At 40.9% G+C, this 16,418-nt stretch overlaps 1 long non-coding RNA gene across 1 annotated transcript in view; it reads right to left on the reverse strand.

Annotated features, from left to right (window-relative positions):
- Window positions 1–3,046: 3,046 nt before the first annotated feature.
- Window positions 3,047–16,418, reverse strand: part of LOC109302580 — a 19,870-nt gene continuing 6,498 nt past the window's right edge. Inside the window, exons 2-3 of the long non-coding RNA XR_002098851.1 lie at window positions 5,028–5,032; window positions 3,047–3,056 (exon numbers count right to left, since the gene is read on the reverse strand). This is a non-coding gene — a long non-coding RNA (uncharacterized LOC109302580). The remainder of the gene's footprint in view (window positions 3,057–5,027; window positions 5,033–16,418) is intronic.

Raw genomic sequence — 16,418 nt, forward strand, 5'->3', positions numbered from 1 at the left:
AGGGGACTTAATAGCAGCCTTGAACTACCTGATGGGGGGTTGGAAGGAAGATGGAGATAGACTGTTCTCAGTGGTGGCAGATGATGTAACAAGGAGCAATGGTCTCAAGTTGCAGCAAAAGAAGTTTAGGTTAGATATTAGGAGGAATTTTCTCACTAGCAGGGCAGTAGAGCACTGGAACAGGTTACCCAGAGAGGTGGTAGAAGCTCCATCCATGGAGGTTTTCAAAACCCGGCTAGACAAATCTTTGGCTAAGATGATCTAGTTGGGGATGGTCCTGCTTTGAGCAGGGATTTGGACTAGATGACCTCCTGCAATACCTTACAACACGAACTTTCTATGATTTTATTATTCTATTCTCAGATGGCATCACTGGCAGTAGCTCCACTGGAAAATCTTCAAGACTGTCTACATATGGAGCTATTCCTAAGTAATTCTCTGTGGGGGTAATCTTATTCCAGGATAAGAATACCCTTTTTCCTCAAATGACCTTAATCCACTTCTAAATGTAGGTAATGCAGAATAATGTTTACTCTTTTAAATGTAATCTGTGATCCACCAAAACATGAAATAATTTCCCTTTGTAGACAGGACCTTATCTCATCTTAGTATCTGGCTCTTTTATCTGTTTCTTTCCATGACTGAATATACAGTATTTTTGTTTAATGGCAGTGGCCAAATTTATAACAAAGTTGCTTCTAATACTTAGTTACAATCTAACAGTTACAGATAAACATTTTCCTTGGCTATGATTATTATATACAGGTTGTCATTTTATTAATCAAGTTAAATAAGCCCTTAATCTGTGAAGGGTCCTTTTTGAGTACTGTGGACATTGGTAAGGTATATTAGAATCTGGCTAAATGTTGGACATTTCACATCAAAGGAAACTTAGTTTAGGAATAAGGTAACTAAGAAGAGAGAGGTAGCTAACTATCTATCTCTTTCATGTTATTCTGAAGTTGGGTAGAAAGGGCAGAATGGCACCTTCAAGATTAACTTGTTCAGAAAGGCATAAGCTTTCATAGGATACAAACTACTTCATAAGATTTTGTGAACAGACTTGCAGAGAGCAGGGGTAAAAAATAGAAAGGAATAAGGTAATTTAAATAGAAAGGATAGAGAAAGTAGTTGAAAAGAAAAGGGAGAGGGTGCACCTTACTTGAGAAATTCATTAGTTTCCAGGAGGGATCGGGGTCATTAATGATGTATCCAAGGTATTCAAGTCTTAAGGCTTTAAATTAGGTTCACTGGGGGATAGATACAAAAATCCAGAAGTAAGTAAAGAACCAGGGGACCTGAAAAAACTTAGGGAGGGGAAACAATAGTGGAAGTTTTAGCAATGTTCACAGGGTAAAAATAGGACAATTAGTTTGATACTTGAAATTTTTTTTTACTATGCAAGAAGTATGGGGATAAACAGGAAGAGCTGAAGGTCCTAGTAAAAACACAGGTTATGGAAACATGGTAGAATAGTTTATGTGACATGGCTAACTAAGCATGACTGGCTTGTTCAGGAAGAATAGGTAGGAGAAAAAAGGAGGAGGTATTACCTTATATATAAAAGTGATGTGCATGTGATGTACACATGTTCTGAGGTGGAGTACAAAGTGGAAGGTAAGCCTGTGGAAAGCCTCTGGGTGAAGGTTAGAGGGGGGAGAAGCAGATGTCATCAAGGTGAGTGTCTGTTACAGGTAGACCTAGTTCTCATGGGGGATTTTAGTTATCAGGATGTGCTGTGAGGGAAACACAGCAGTGTACAAGCAGTCCAGCAATTTCTTGGTGTGTGCTGGGGGATACTTTTTGATACAAATGGTAGATAAGCCATTGGAGGGGGACATTCTTCTCAACTTGCTGCTCACAATCTGGGAGGAGTTGTTTGAAAATGTGAAGGTGGGAGGTAACTTGGGTGACAGTGGCTGTGTCTACATGAGACTCTGACTGAGTAGTAGCCAAATACTAATGTGCAGTAGTGTCACATGGCAAAAACCATGACACAATGTTACTGTGCAGTAGTATTAGGTTACTGCACAGTAGCATCACAAAAAAGATGCCCGTTGGCACTACTGTACATTAACTTGGATTACTGCACAATCATTTAGTACTTGTTCAGGGAGGACAGGACTGGAAGCAATGGCCTCAAGCTGCAGCAGAGGAAATTTAGGTTGGAGATTAGGAGGAACTTTTTCTGATTCTGAGAATGGTCAGGCATTGGAACCAGCTACCTAGAGAAGTGTTGAAATCTCCATTGCTGGAAATATTAAAAAATAGGTTGGACAGGAGTTTATCTGATGGTTTAGTCACGGATGTTTTTGCCTTCATCAGAGGGTTTCTTACAGTGCCCTTCTGCTGTCTACATGGAACAGACAGGGCAATCCCTACATGGAGAAAAGAGTGGACTCTGATTTGACATCAGTTCCAGGAAACCATAAAAGCCTGTGGAAGAACAGAACATTCCCAGACAGTCCATCGCTGACTGCAGAGTAACTGTTCTTAAACAAAAAAACTTTAAAAATCACTTTAACGGAAAAGTGAGGAACATGAAATCATCTACAGACTGGATTGTGCATGGTCTCAACAGACTATATTTTTATCCCATTAATGAGATAGCTTTTATGAGCCCTGTGTCCCTTGGTGTTGTAACTGCTTTGTTTATCCCTTTTTAATCTCTTCAGCCCATCTTCATGTCTCTCAGCAGTGCCACATCCCCCTTTCCTTTCCTCCTCCTTTCCCTGTCCTTTGTATTTAAAGAGAGTGTTAATCTGAAGTTAAGCAGAAGGCAAAGGCAGGATGGCACTTTATAGACCACAGTCCATTTCATAGCATCTGATGAAGTAGGCTATTGTCTTTAAAAGTTCATGATCTCTGACTGAGTTAGTCTATTAGGTGCCATTCTGCCCTGACTTCTTTATATTTATATATCTTTCCTTTCTATTTAGTGCACCTGTGCTCTACAAGTCCATTGGCAGGATATGATGAAGTAGGCTGTAGCCTAAGAAAGCTATATTTCTCTGAATAAGTTAGTTTTGGAGGTGCAACCCTGCACTGCCTTCTGCCTAATAATAGAAGAGAGAGTCACAACAACTAATAATAAGTAAATCCTCCTTCTATACTTTGTGTGTTTCATTCTGTGAGAGCAGGAAGAGAGATTCGTTTCAATGTAAAAGGTATAGTTTCTTGTTCAGTTTCAGTTTTTGGTCATGTCTTATAAACAAATTAAATGTGCAAGCGGATATCAACCACTCTCTTTTAAGTCACCTTAATCAAGGCTCTTGTTTAACTCTTCAGGTTGCAGAACAAGAGTAGACATTTATGACCAGAAGCAACCCCATAGATAAAAGTTATTGTCTTCAAGTTTGATTGTGCTTTTACTTATTTAAAGGATTTCTAAAGCACACTGAGGGGTATACATAGTATTCTGACTGTGAGATCAAGTATATGGTTTTCTATACTGGTAAAATCCTCTTCTGAAATAAATCCACTGAAGTCAGTGAAGCTATGATGATTTATACTTATTGAAGATCTGGCCCATCAGCTTTAACCACGGTTCCATGTATAGGCTTCTCATACAGCGAATATGACTAATTCAAGACTTTTCACTGTTCTAGTGAAATTGATTAAAAATCTCTTCTCTGTGAATATGTTTATGCTATATGCATTCCTAATGTTTCATGTGGTTGACTCAGAGTCCTACATTTCATGTGGAAACAATAAGTTTCTCAATTTATGTTGCTTTTACCACTGTCTTACTCTTTTTAATCTGTCATATATTATTTCAGGCCTAGAGTTGTCTATTAAAGTCTTGTAAAAGTTCTCTTGATGAGTCAAGATAGTTGCTTTTTTGCCTTTTTTTAATGATCATGCATTGAAGACAAGTTATGAACTCATCCACACAATGCCATACACCCTATTTTCAGGTTCTTTTTTCCCCTTCTCATTCCTCATGTGGCATGATGCGTAAAGACATGTGATAAAGACTCAAAGTTATCATAATTCTTCATTTTCCTGCATTAAATTGCCTTTGTCATCTGTTACTTCTTCCCAGGTAGATTGTCAAAGTATTGCATAGGAAATACATTTTCAAATACCATTATTTGCTGATGTGATGTATGCACCTAGCATACACTATTTTCCTGCCCGTCTTTGAAAATATTAATTTGCATATTATAACTATATCTTTAAGAAGACCATGAGCCAAAGCCTCACCTACTGTAAATTGATGCAGCTGCCTTGAAATCTTTTTCATGATTGACTGACCCTTTCTCAGTCACCTACTGAATTTTTGAAAACTTCCTCTTTAGCATCCACAATGAAAAACACCATCTAAAATCATTTTGAATAGTCAGAATTAATTTACATCTTATGGGAGTTTTTTCTTTGATTGGAGTGGAAAAAAATATCAATTTTTAAAAAGCAATAGGTGACCCTGTCATTAAGTTGCAACAATTTTCCTTCCAGACAAAGGCAAACCAACCTCTGCTATATCCATATCAGTATAAAACACAAGCTATCATATTCCTCATCCTTGCGATTCAGATTTTTTGTGCTTCTTGAGATATATATATTTGGCTATTTAAAGAATTCCATAAGTTAATCACTCATTCAACACACTGCCCCAGAGCAACGGGGCATGCAGGGAAGCAGGACAAATAGGGACAGTGGTGACTTCCAGCTGCCTCCATGACACTAACTTGATTGCATGGCTGAGGCAGCAGATATTAGTTTTGCATCCCCCTCACAATTCAGCACCCAGGACTTCTACATTCAGTCCACAGGCGTGAAATCTTTTCTTCACTAGTGATTGTTTTGTTATCTGCTCTGATCAAGTTTTCTTTGTTATGTTTCTAAAGACATGTAATCTTTTATCCATAGTCTGACTGCTTTGTCCTTTGTAGTTTGATCCTGTACAATACTGATCATTCTCTTGCCAGTAACTTCACTTGCAGAAGTTCAAAACTTTGTGGGAGTAATAAGTACCTTACAAAATTAGGATACAGAGAATCCCTGAAGAAACATTACTGCTCTACCATAACTTTCATATTAGAAATACTTTTCTTTCATATGGTATCTGTATTTATTTATATGTTTTTGGACATGTCTTCTAGTTATTCTATGACTACCAGATTTTAGACATTGCCAGTAACCCTGGATATGGAATAATACCAAAAAATCCCATTGTTGTATGATTTATTATCCACATCTTCTCTATTATCTGCACCCAGAGTTAGCATTTGTACTTGGTGCACTTCATGAAGGACGTGGGTCTAATCCACATTTCTATTCTCCCAATCCTAGGGCCCCTGAAGGCCAAAAGAGCTCTCAATAGCAACTACAGCAGCCTATGGGCTGCTCTAAGTAACACTAGATGGCTATTATTATACTTACTCTTTTCATTCCTTAACACACTCCCTAGAAGGAGGTGTAGCACGAGTGACATACACATTCCACAAAATGACTCTTGATTTACTCCATCTAAACCTGTTCTAAGCAACTCATTTGGTGCCCTTTTTGTCTTTCATAAAGTCTACTTGTTTCCCCTACTGCTGTTACTTTTGTTATGATGCAGTGTCCATTGACTTTTGTCACAGCTTTCCACAGATGGAATCATTCTCAAAGTCCATGAGATGTTATGGGTAATTTGTACGATGAATACTATAATGAAAGAAAAAATAACCATAATAGATGACTGTGGGCATAGAACTCGAAGGCCAAAACTTCTAAATGCTAATTTCAGTGCTGCATTGGTTACCTCTATGGCTTTTGACAAACACTGAAGCTTCAGCTTCTCTATTTCTTTCTGCAAAATTGGGACACTACTATTTACCTGCTTTATAGGGGAGTTAGTTGAGGGCAATGGGCCCCATAATGCAAATACTTATTAGCAAGTGCAATATTTAAGATTATGAATATATCCACTGAAATATTAGTGCATAGTGATTAGTTAATAGATCTATAATATTAAATTCCATACAATCATTGAAGAATAGTAAGTAAAGGTATTCTATTTAAGTGCATTTTGATCTTGCTCTGAAAATTAATGTTAAAAACTCATTTGCAAACCTACTCACTTCTTTAGTTCTCATGTAACCCCTATCAGCTGCCCTCCAGTATTATCTTCTGGTAAAATAGTTAAGTCATGAAGTCTAAAATTTCTCCAAATGTCAATTTTATCTAAAGTAATGATGTGTGTATATTAAAATAGTCTCCATCTGTTTCTACTTTCTTTCATTATGAATAATGATCCATTCAAGTAGGTAACTTAACCCACAGACTACCAAAAACAGTGTTCGACTCAGGCAATTGATATCCAAATTAATTACAAGCAGTGTTCATTATTATAGGAGTAGAAAAAGAAAACCCTTCATTTTATCCCTAAAAACAATTAAACAAATACTATACATGTAATACACAAAGTGATTGTACACAGAGTCAGACAGCAATTCACTGTAACATTCTTTCAGGTTTATACCAGTGGAAATGGATTGAGTTTTTCACTGGTGTAACTCTGGAGTTATATTACTGCAGACATGAATTAATGAACTAGTGATTCAGACCCTTTATTTTTCAGTAAAGTACTTAATATTTTTGTAGTGCTCTCACTCAAAGTGTATTGAAAATATAAAATCTGAATCTGAAACCAGAGGTGAACACAACACCTATTACATAAGTGGACTCTTGGAAGTCACTGAGTCTAGTTATGTTAGTAGGCACAACACATTCCCAAGCTGTAAACATATCATTTGACCTGGAACTGATAGTCTCGTGGTTTGACCTGGCTCAGTCATATCGCCTTTCCAGGCTACATGGCTATTTCTTTGCCAGCGGGTGGCCAGCAAGAGGACACAGCCTGACCTTTTGTCCTTGAAATGTACCTCAGTAACTGCAGACATAAAAGGATGTGCTGAGAAAAAGTGTTAGTACATTTTACCCAGCCAATACAGAGGGACTTGAAGCAGGACAGTAGACACATATGTCTATACAATCCCAGGATAAAAGGCTTTCTCTTAAAACAAATGTGATGTTCATAACCTAATTGAAATCAATGAGATTATTCAGTACAGTAAGAACTGGAAAAACAGGTTTTACCTACTTCTCCTGGAGAGACATTTCAAAGTCTGCCAGTGGGTCAAGTGATTTTTTTAGCCCCACTGAACTCATTTGTCAGTTGATGTGTTCCAAGAGAAAATCAAATCTGTTTAGGTCTGATGACTTTACTGATTACTGTAGTGGAACATTTACATCCTGCCCTTACACTATAGTGCAGAGATAAATATAATACTTTTGTCAACCACTTAATATAAACCTTAGAGCACTTCAAGGTCATGTGATCAGTTCATAATTCATTGTTATAAAATTGCTTCCTTAGTAGGTGAATCATGCCATGTTACAAGGAGAAATATATTTTCCATTTTTTCATTCAACAATTAATTGCCTGGTTACAGAGAAACTGAAAAGAAAGTCAGCCCTCCAAATTCTCATGGTGTTGTCCTTGAAAATCTGCATTATGCAATATGAAAGAACTACAATGTTATAGTAAGTAACAGAATCTAATCTAGATAAAGCAGAACATTCAATCTATCTGAGAGTGGCATTATTTTAATAAAAAATGTTAGAAGCTATTTAATTTATAGGAATATGAAAGATTTTATCCACATATTATAGATTTTTTATCCTAATACTATTAGGGAAGAAAACTTTCGATCAGTTTACTGGGAGACCATTAACTCAACCAAGGTGAAATATAAAGCACTCACAATTGCCGATCTATTTGGCCTCTTTCCATATGTTTGTGCATTTTTGCCCTTCAAGCTATTTTTGTTAAGTTCCTTGTACACAGTTTCTCCAGTGTGCCCTTTTCCAATAAACAATATATTTGTCTGTAAGTAAGTTTAAACAAGCAGTGAATGTTATACAGATGGCAAGAACAGAACATTTAAGGAACCAAAAATATCCATCTAGTCACAATGCTGTACTTTCCCCCTTTCAGATACTTGTGCAACATTTAGATACTGCCACCAGCACAAGTCTGTATGTTCTTGTTGGTCATATAAGACACAATGTAAATTAATGGCAGCTTACCAAAAAATTGAGTTTCCTTCCTTATTTTCCTAGTCTTGTTTGTCTTCCTGTCAAACCAAAGATCTCTTAAGCCAGGATGGTTTATGACATGGAAGAGTATTGTGTACCTAATTATTGGCATAGAAGCTCAGGAGACTTTAAAACTACACTGGTTTTTTATCCATGGAATTTCACGAAGATCAGCTGTAGACAGAAGGATGCCATTAAACCAGGTGTGAATTCTTCCCCTGCCACTTTGGTTCAAGACAGGGATGAGGCAGTTAATTATCAGGCTAACTAATTTGCAAAGTTAGGTGACACACAAGTTGTTACTCTTGTTCTATGTTTTTGTCTTTCATCTCTTTGTGAAAGTTCAGTTTATTGTGCATATTTCATATTCTGTGAATGACTTGTATAGTCTATGCCCGGCCTATCCCAAATGCTGCATGCTAAGCTTTGTCTGAGCATGTCTAGATAAGCATGGACATACTTTTCGCTGGGGACAAACAGCAGTGGCACAATATGCTCTTGCACATGGCAAGCTGCCTCAGGTCGGATAGGGGAGGCTGGGGCCAGCACCTGGGCTCACTCCAGCAGCCTTACATTAGCTCCTGGGGGCAATGGTGGAAAGACGGGGGAGAAGAGGTGGAAGGGGGTCCTGGCCCCTGGGCACCGGCCTGCAGGGAGGGGCACTGGCCAGGTCCTTCGGAGTTTGTATTATGCAACGTGACTTTAAGTATTGCAATGAGAAGGGCAGGGGGTGAGGGAGGCACAAATGCAAGCATTGGTCCCCGGGCTCTGGAGACCCACAGTATGTCACTGCCTGTGGGGCCTCTTGGGGCTCCAGCAGTAGTGATCTGGAAGCAGGGAGCTTAGCTGGCAGCCATACTGTGGCTCCAGATGGCCAGGCTCCAGTTCCAGGCAGCATACACTGCTGCCACATGTGCCGCTCCACTTTTTCAGGTGCAGGGTTTTTGGTGCCAGGATCTCCCAGTGTCAAAAAACCCCTCACACTGCAAATTAGCAGCATGGGGAGCGCTTGTTTGTGTGGCATGTGCAGTATGCAACACCACGGATGGGTGTGTGGCACCAGATACCGCAGGTGCATACTTGTCTGAACACACCCACAAAGGACAAATTGACCCACCTGGCCTAAGAGCAGCACCATCTGGAAACATCAGGGTGACTGGCTGCAAAGCAGCTGGGCAAAGTATATAAGGCCAGGCCCTTCATTCGGGCTCTGGCTGCTCAACACCTCACATTGTGAAGTAGCTCGGTCCAGCTCTTGTCTTGTCTGAGCCATCGACTCTAGTGCCTCTTCTTTGCTTATCCTCTTGTGCATCTGGATTCCCTGGCTTCTAACTTTCAACCTCATCTGGATTAGGAATATTGGATATGAAATATAGAGACTGTTTGCAGTTAGATGTATGACTTTATCTAACTTTGTTCCCTTTGGTACAGTTTCAGCTGTGGATATGGAGCTCCAGCAGATTTGCTACTTGACAAACCCCGTACTGTACAAGACCATTTATATCCGTATCCTTACAACCACATGTATGTAAGCTTCTGAAAAAAAAATGTATATTTTACATATTTGAAACTGTTTGAGGCCATGTAAATAAAGATGATATTATTTTTGATATGAGGAAAGAGGAAGAAAAGGGAGACATAGGATCCCCAGTTATCAACTTTTTCTATGTATTTGTACCTTGTGTAAAATGGGTCCAAAGTATTTATGAAATCTTGCACTTCTTGCTTTGACTTTCCACAGGTGTAAATGACTATAAGGAACTGGAGAATCAAAATAACTAGAATACAGCTTCACTTTTCAGGATAGTAAAGATTTGCTGACTAAAATAAACCATTTGGAAATAGTTGACTAGAAACCTCTAGAATGCTTTACTGACTTTTTCTCCTGCAGCTCTTAGAAAGAGTAGCATGGCTTAAGATGAATCAGAGTGGAACTCATTTCTATGCATATTATGAAGTAAACCAAGAGTTTTCTATCCAGAAGAATTGCATAGACTGAGTCCATAGTTTTTATATAGGAGCCCACGCCAATTCCACTAAGCACCTTTTAGTAAGCTTTTCACAGTGCAGGTAATTTTCATTCTGATCCTGCCAAATCTTGAAGAGGTATATGACACTGACCATGTGACGGATCACGTTGAACCATTGAGACTATGTACACGAGTAAAGCTATGTATGTGCTTAAGTAATTGAAGGATGAGGAACTTAACCATGCCAATAGGTCAACTTTAGAGGCTCATGTCATCAATAGAGTTTATCAAGAAACAAATTTCCCTGGGGATAGGAATTCCAATATTTTAACCTTAACTCTTGTCCCAAATCAGAAGGGAAGATAAAAAATTATCATGTTTCAAATGCAAAATTCATCTTGAAAATAACAAAGTAAAAATTGATTTTGAGTGAAAAATGGCACTTAAAAAAAAACCACACCTTTTTTCAGCCTAAAATCTTACTGACTTTTTCAGTTGAAATATTTTATATGAAATATTTTCATTTTAAAATATGATTTCAGAAAATTATTCTATAATAATACATATTACATGTATGTGTATATATTTTCAGGATTGTGTGTGTGAGAGAGAGAGAGCGCGTGTGTGTATAAAATATTAAACATTTCCCAAAGAATTTCTTGATATCATTCTTATGTAGTTTTACTTCAGGGTTATGAGTTTGAGTAACCTTGCTCAGAGGAGGAATCTTATTCAAGGTAATGTGTCTCTTTTGAGTACCTAAGTGCAGTTTTCTTAGCAAATGTAGGCCATTAATATCAATTTGTCAAAAGATTCTGCATATGCCTAGTGCACCTAAAGGTTGTAATACCCATCAAATCTGGTTTTACTTGGAATAGTAAAAGGCCTGTCTTTCTTTCTGCCTTTGTCCCACATTCATAATATTCACTGCTCAGATTCATCTGAGGCAATCATATTTGCCCATTTCCCCATTATAACTTTAGGTGTGGATTAGTGATGACGCTTTCAAAAGCAACACTGTCTCTATATTATTGTGGCTGCATCAATTACAATGTGAATCTGCAATGAATGGAAATTAATATCTTTCATTTAGTTCATGGCAGTCATAAATTCTTCCATTAGTAACTCACTACAATTTTTGATTATTTGAAATAGTCTGAAACTAGAAAAGTATTGCTAAAAGGCAAGATTGGTGAAAAGCTTATTGTTTTCACACATCTATCAATCATGGTCTTTTTTCAAATTTGGGAACAAATAAAAATTGAAAAGCTGCACATAATAACATAAAATATACATTAGTTTGAGGTATTTTTTTTATTTATACCGTTTTGTGCAATAAGACAGACAGCAGAGTGTACTTTTATATTTGTGTTCTCCTTTATTTATGCAACACCAAGCTGAGAGTATTTTCAAATAGCCTTAAGCAATAAACTAGACCTCTGATTCTGAACACACAAACAAATATATGCACCATAATTTAACTTTATAACATGCAAGATACTTGTGTTAATGACATTTCACAGCAGTTAGTACAATGAATAGTGTTTTAAATGTCATGTTCACCATTTAGAAACAATGAGGTAAGCTGGTTAAAGTCTAGATTCTGCCACTCTTTTATACATATTGAAAAGTATGTTTCTTTTCACAGAAATCAAGGGAACAACCTTTAAGGTATAAATGAGCAAAGTGGGAAATTTTATCCATAAAGGAAATGTGAGGTTGGTTAAAATAGTTTATACCAGTAGTAAGAACTGGGTATCTGCTTTTGGAGGGTTTTGATCCAAAATCTAATATGGGATGACATAGCAGTAAGGAATACTGAGCCAGGTGAGGTTTTCCAAATGTTAATAAAGGAGCAATGACTGATAATAGAACAATGAAAGGTAGGAAGAGAGGATATTTTGGAGACAGAATGTACAAATCTGGGGAGTTCTTTGGGGTGAAAAACAATAATAATGACAAGATTGCTTCTTACATGGGATGGCAAGGGTAATGGTAATTGGTGAGGCACTCACACTCAGTTACATTACGGTGTGACTACTAAAGCTCAATCCCCTGCCCAGTCCCAGCCTACCGGCACTTAAAAAAAAAAAAAGAAAAGCCCCACACTCAGTGGCTGCAGCAGCACTGATTGTGGCCTTGGAGGGCTTGTGCCAGAGCCCCTGCATACAGCATGGGCCAGTAGAGGGCAGTAGAGGGATCACTCCCCCCCCCCCCCCCCGCCTGGCACCCACATGGCAGCTTACCCATGGTGTGGGTGCAGTGTCGCTTAGTAGGGTGCCCCCTGTTGTCTGGGAGCTGGGGCAGCTCCAGCAGTCAGCCACTCAGTTCCAGTGGTCCCAGCTCCAGGACAGCGCACGGTGTCCTGTCAAGCTGTGCTGCACCTGCTTGATGCAACAGTTGCTACTCCGGTGCCAAGTGGGGGTGGTGATCCTCGCTGCCCACCACTGCCCCATGCTGCACAGGGGGACTCTGCCATGAGCCCTCAGATGCCCTGATCACTACTACTGCAGCCAGTGAGTGCAGGGCTTTCTTTGGGTTTTTTTTTAAGTTCTGGGAGGCTGGGGCTTCTTCCACAGCTCCTCTGGCTGTGTCTGCCTCTCCCTGGGTGGGGGGAGCCACAGGAGATGCTCCCATGGGTGCCCTGTCTGGCCCTATCCCCCCGTCTGGACCCAGCTTCCTGGCACTTTAAAAGGAAGGCTGTGGGGCTGTGCTGGACTATTCCTCAGGGATGCCTCTGAAACGTTCTGAAACACCTGAAACATTTCTGAAATATTTTGAATGGTTTTGTTTCATTTTGGAGATGTTTCAGAGCCTTAGCAAAGTTTAGTTTTGGATTTGGCATTTTGAGTGCCAAAACAGGCCACAACACCTCCAAAATGAAACAGGTGCTGAAATTTCTCACAGCCCTATTATATATCATCTGTATTATCTGAGGTGTACCAACCAGTTTCTGCACCCTGGGTGACAGGGGTGGCAGGAGCAGCTGGGTTGCCAGGGTAGTGGCTTCCATTCTTGAGTCATCTCTAAGTGGGTTGGTGCTCCAGTCACCCACCCCTAGTTAAGCTACTATACCATGTGATCTTTGTACTGACATCAAGGAGAAGTATGAGGAGTACAAGGAGAGCAAGCCTGAGGGTAACCTCTTTCCTAAAGAGGAAACTAAAAATACATTCTTCATAGAGTTGTCCATAATTCCCATTAATGCTAGGAGAAGTAATACATACACACTGGACAAGATTCTGTAGCCCTAAGATGATTCTAGCCTTCTACCCCTAAAATCAAATGACAGGTATTGAGGGTATTCTTCCATCGTTAGGGATGGAAGAATGTGCTGTACTGTAGATTAAAAAAGAATACCTTTTAAGTACTCAAACCCCCTTTATAGAGGCCCCCTTTATAGAGGATGGGACTCGGACTCCACATAAAGGTTGCTAGAATCCTAAGCATTCCACATGCAGATTAGGTCAAGAAGCATTCAGACAGACTTGCTGAAGGTGAGACATTGGAATTTTTCCAAACACTAATTTTTCTCCCAATATTAGGCCAAACTAAGTGATTTTGACAAATGTATGGAGGAAGTCAGTAGTATTTTTCATACTGCCTACCATAGAAACAAGTGGCTGATGATTGAGGCTGAACACATTCTTTTTGGTTAGTTTCTGTATATTGTAACTGAATGCTGTTCACAAACTCTATCAAGAGTTTGTTTACATTCCAAGAAAACTGCAATCAGTTTTAGTCTTGCTTTTGTGCTCAAGTATGCAAGCACTTGCTACTGTGGTTGATTCATTTTTGTCTTTAGGGAACAGTTCCTCATAGTGAGGAGTGCACAGTTGAGCTGCCTTAGAATTCCTTGGGGGAATTCTGCCACCTTCAGCAGGCAGAAATCAACATAACTTTCTAGTGCAGAGTCACAATGTGCTCTCTGCTTATCTCCATTAAAGAAACAAACCACCTACCACTTACATATCTGGACAGCTGCACCGGCTAGTGTGTAGGAAGGTAGGATTGTGAAATTTCCATGTAGCATGGGCATTCACGGAACACAAAAACTACAGTTTTATCCCAGTAATTCTCAGAGCCCTAGGCGCCTGCTCCTTGTTAACTTCTCCATCCCTGTGGGGCACTCAGGAACAAACTGGGACTTAGACCTCTTCTACACATTACACTAAAGACATGATCTACCAGTTAAGCATGCCCTAAGTTGTGATCTAGCTACACATTCAACTAATTAATGGCACGATAAAACCAACCATACTCTAGAAAGTTATTTCATTAAAGTTGTGTAATGCATTTTAGCTTGTTCTAATCACAACATTAATTTAATGTGGCCATGTCTACATGTGATGTTGCTGCTTAGTAGTCTGTGACTTGCACAGAAATGGCATGTGGCATAAAGCATGTCACGACATTACTGCACAGTAACCTTGGGCTACTGCATAGTCAGCATCGCAAAAAAAGTCATTCGACAATGCTAAATCACTCCAGTTACTGCACAGTCATTTAGTACTTGTTTATGCAAGTACTAAATGACTGCACAATAACAGCTGTACAGTCAGCATCTCATGTAGATGCAGCCTGTGTAGCCAAGTGCTCCCCTGTGGCTGGGAGCCCCATCAACTGAGGGGCTTCCAGCCACAGGGGTGCACTACTGTGCGGACTCAGCATGTCCGATGCCGCACCCGCCTTCTCACACACCTCACCCACAGCGTTTCCAATCTCTACGGGTCCCTCCTCTCGGCCTGTACGCGGTTGATACGCCTGCCACGACTTTGATGTTATTCTGGTTCAGTGATCTTACGCCGGCGCGTACCAGTCCAAAAGTGAGACTCCAGGACTCTTGGGGTCCCTAGTCAGAGAGGGTTCCGCCACCCCTACACCCTCGCCCGTACCACCAGATCTGTCGTCGTCTTCAGTCGACGGACCCGTCAGTAGGTAGCTCCCTTTTTACTCTGCGATCTCTGTTTCATGCCATTAATGATTTTCCAGTCCGGGTTATTTGGGCACTGGGCTAGCCTGTCCTCAGTGCCCTATTGTTACTACCCGGCTGTTGGGTGCTAGAGCACTCCTTCCTAGGACCCTCTCAGGGCTCCTTAGTCCTTTTCCCTGGCTTCTTACCAACTTTCAGTCCTTATAGACACTGGGCAGCCTCTTCTCCTGTAGAGAGTGCCCCTCTATTCCAAACTATACGGCTCCCGGCTCCTGCCGGGTCCCGCCGTTCTTAGCCGTGCTGCACAGCCCGGGTCTTCGCTGGGACCCGTCGTCCCTGTTTCCCTGCCCTGTGGAGGCTTCGGCTTACCCCACCAGGTTCGACAGCGCCTCCGGACAGTTTTGCTCCACTCGCCGCAGCTTCCTCTCGCCGCTGCAGCCGCCTGGCTTCCTTCCGGCTCCACCTCTCCTCTTCCAGATGCCGGTGTCCCTCTTACATTGGTCCTTGCCGCCCGGGCCATGCCTACTTCCCCGCACCTGCAGATGGTAAGGGGTTGCCCAGCATTTCGGGCATGTGGGAGTGAGTTCAGCGCTGCTGCGCCGGGGCGGGAAACCTCCTATCCGGCCCGCCTCTTCACTCCCTCACATATCCCGCCCCTCAAGACGCTGTTAGGCGCTCTTCTTACGAGCCTTTGGCCCTTCACAATCCTGTCCTGTTCTTTGGGACACCCTTCATCACATCTTGAAAAAAAATCCGCTGCTATATTTGCCTTCCCCGGTTTGTACGCCACCCAAAAACGGAAAGGTTGTAGAGCTAGGGCCCATCGCATGATGCGAGCGTTATCCGTCTTAGCAGAGTTTAACCATCTCAAAGGAGCATGATCTGTGATTAATTTGAACTCACGCCCTAGGAGATAGTATCTGAAATAATCCACCCCCCATCGGGTAGCCAAACACTCCCTCTCTATGGTGGAATACCTCCTTTCCTGTGCATTGAGCTTCCTGCTAGTGTACGCCACTGGACGTTCCAGTCCATCCACCTCCTGCTACAGGACAGCTCCGAGGGCGTAGGCCTATGCATCAGTCTGTAATGTAAACGGGAGGGCAAAATTGGGCGTATGTAGAATTACCTCCTGGCAAAGAGCTCCTTTTAATTCTTCAAAAGCTCGTCACCGCTCTTCGTTCCACTTGATGTTTCCCACTCGCCTGCCCTTCGTTGTTTCCACCAAGGGGCTGGCGATTTCAGCAAACTTGGGGATAAACCACCTATAATAGCTGGCTAGCCCCAAAAAGGTGCGCATCTGCTTCTTGGTTGTTGGAGCCAGGTAGTCTCTAATGGCAGCCACTTTATCCGCGAGGGGCCTCACCCGTCCTTGCCCCACTACGATCCCCAGATACTTAGTCTCTTCCTTGCCCAGGGCACACTTC

Source organism: Gavialis gangeticus, unplaced genomic scaffold, assembly GCF_001723915.1.
Source record: "Gavialis gangeticus isolate Ggan-Ray unplaced genomic scaffold, GavGan_comp1, whole genome shotgun sequence".
Taxonomy (NCBI): Eukaryota; Metazoa; Chordata; order Crocodylia; family Gavialidae; genus Gavialis; species Gavialis gangeticus.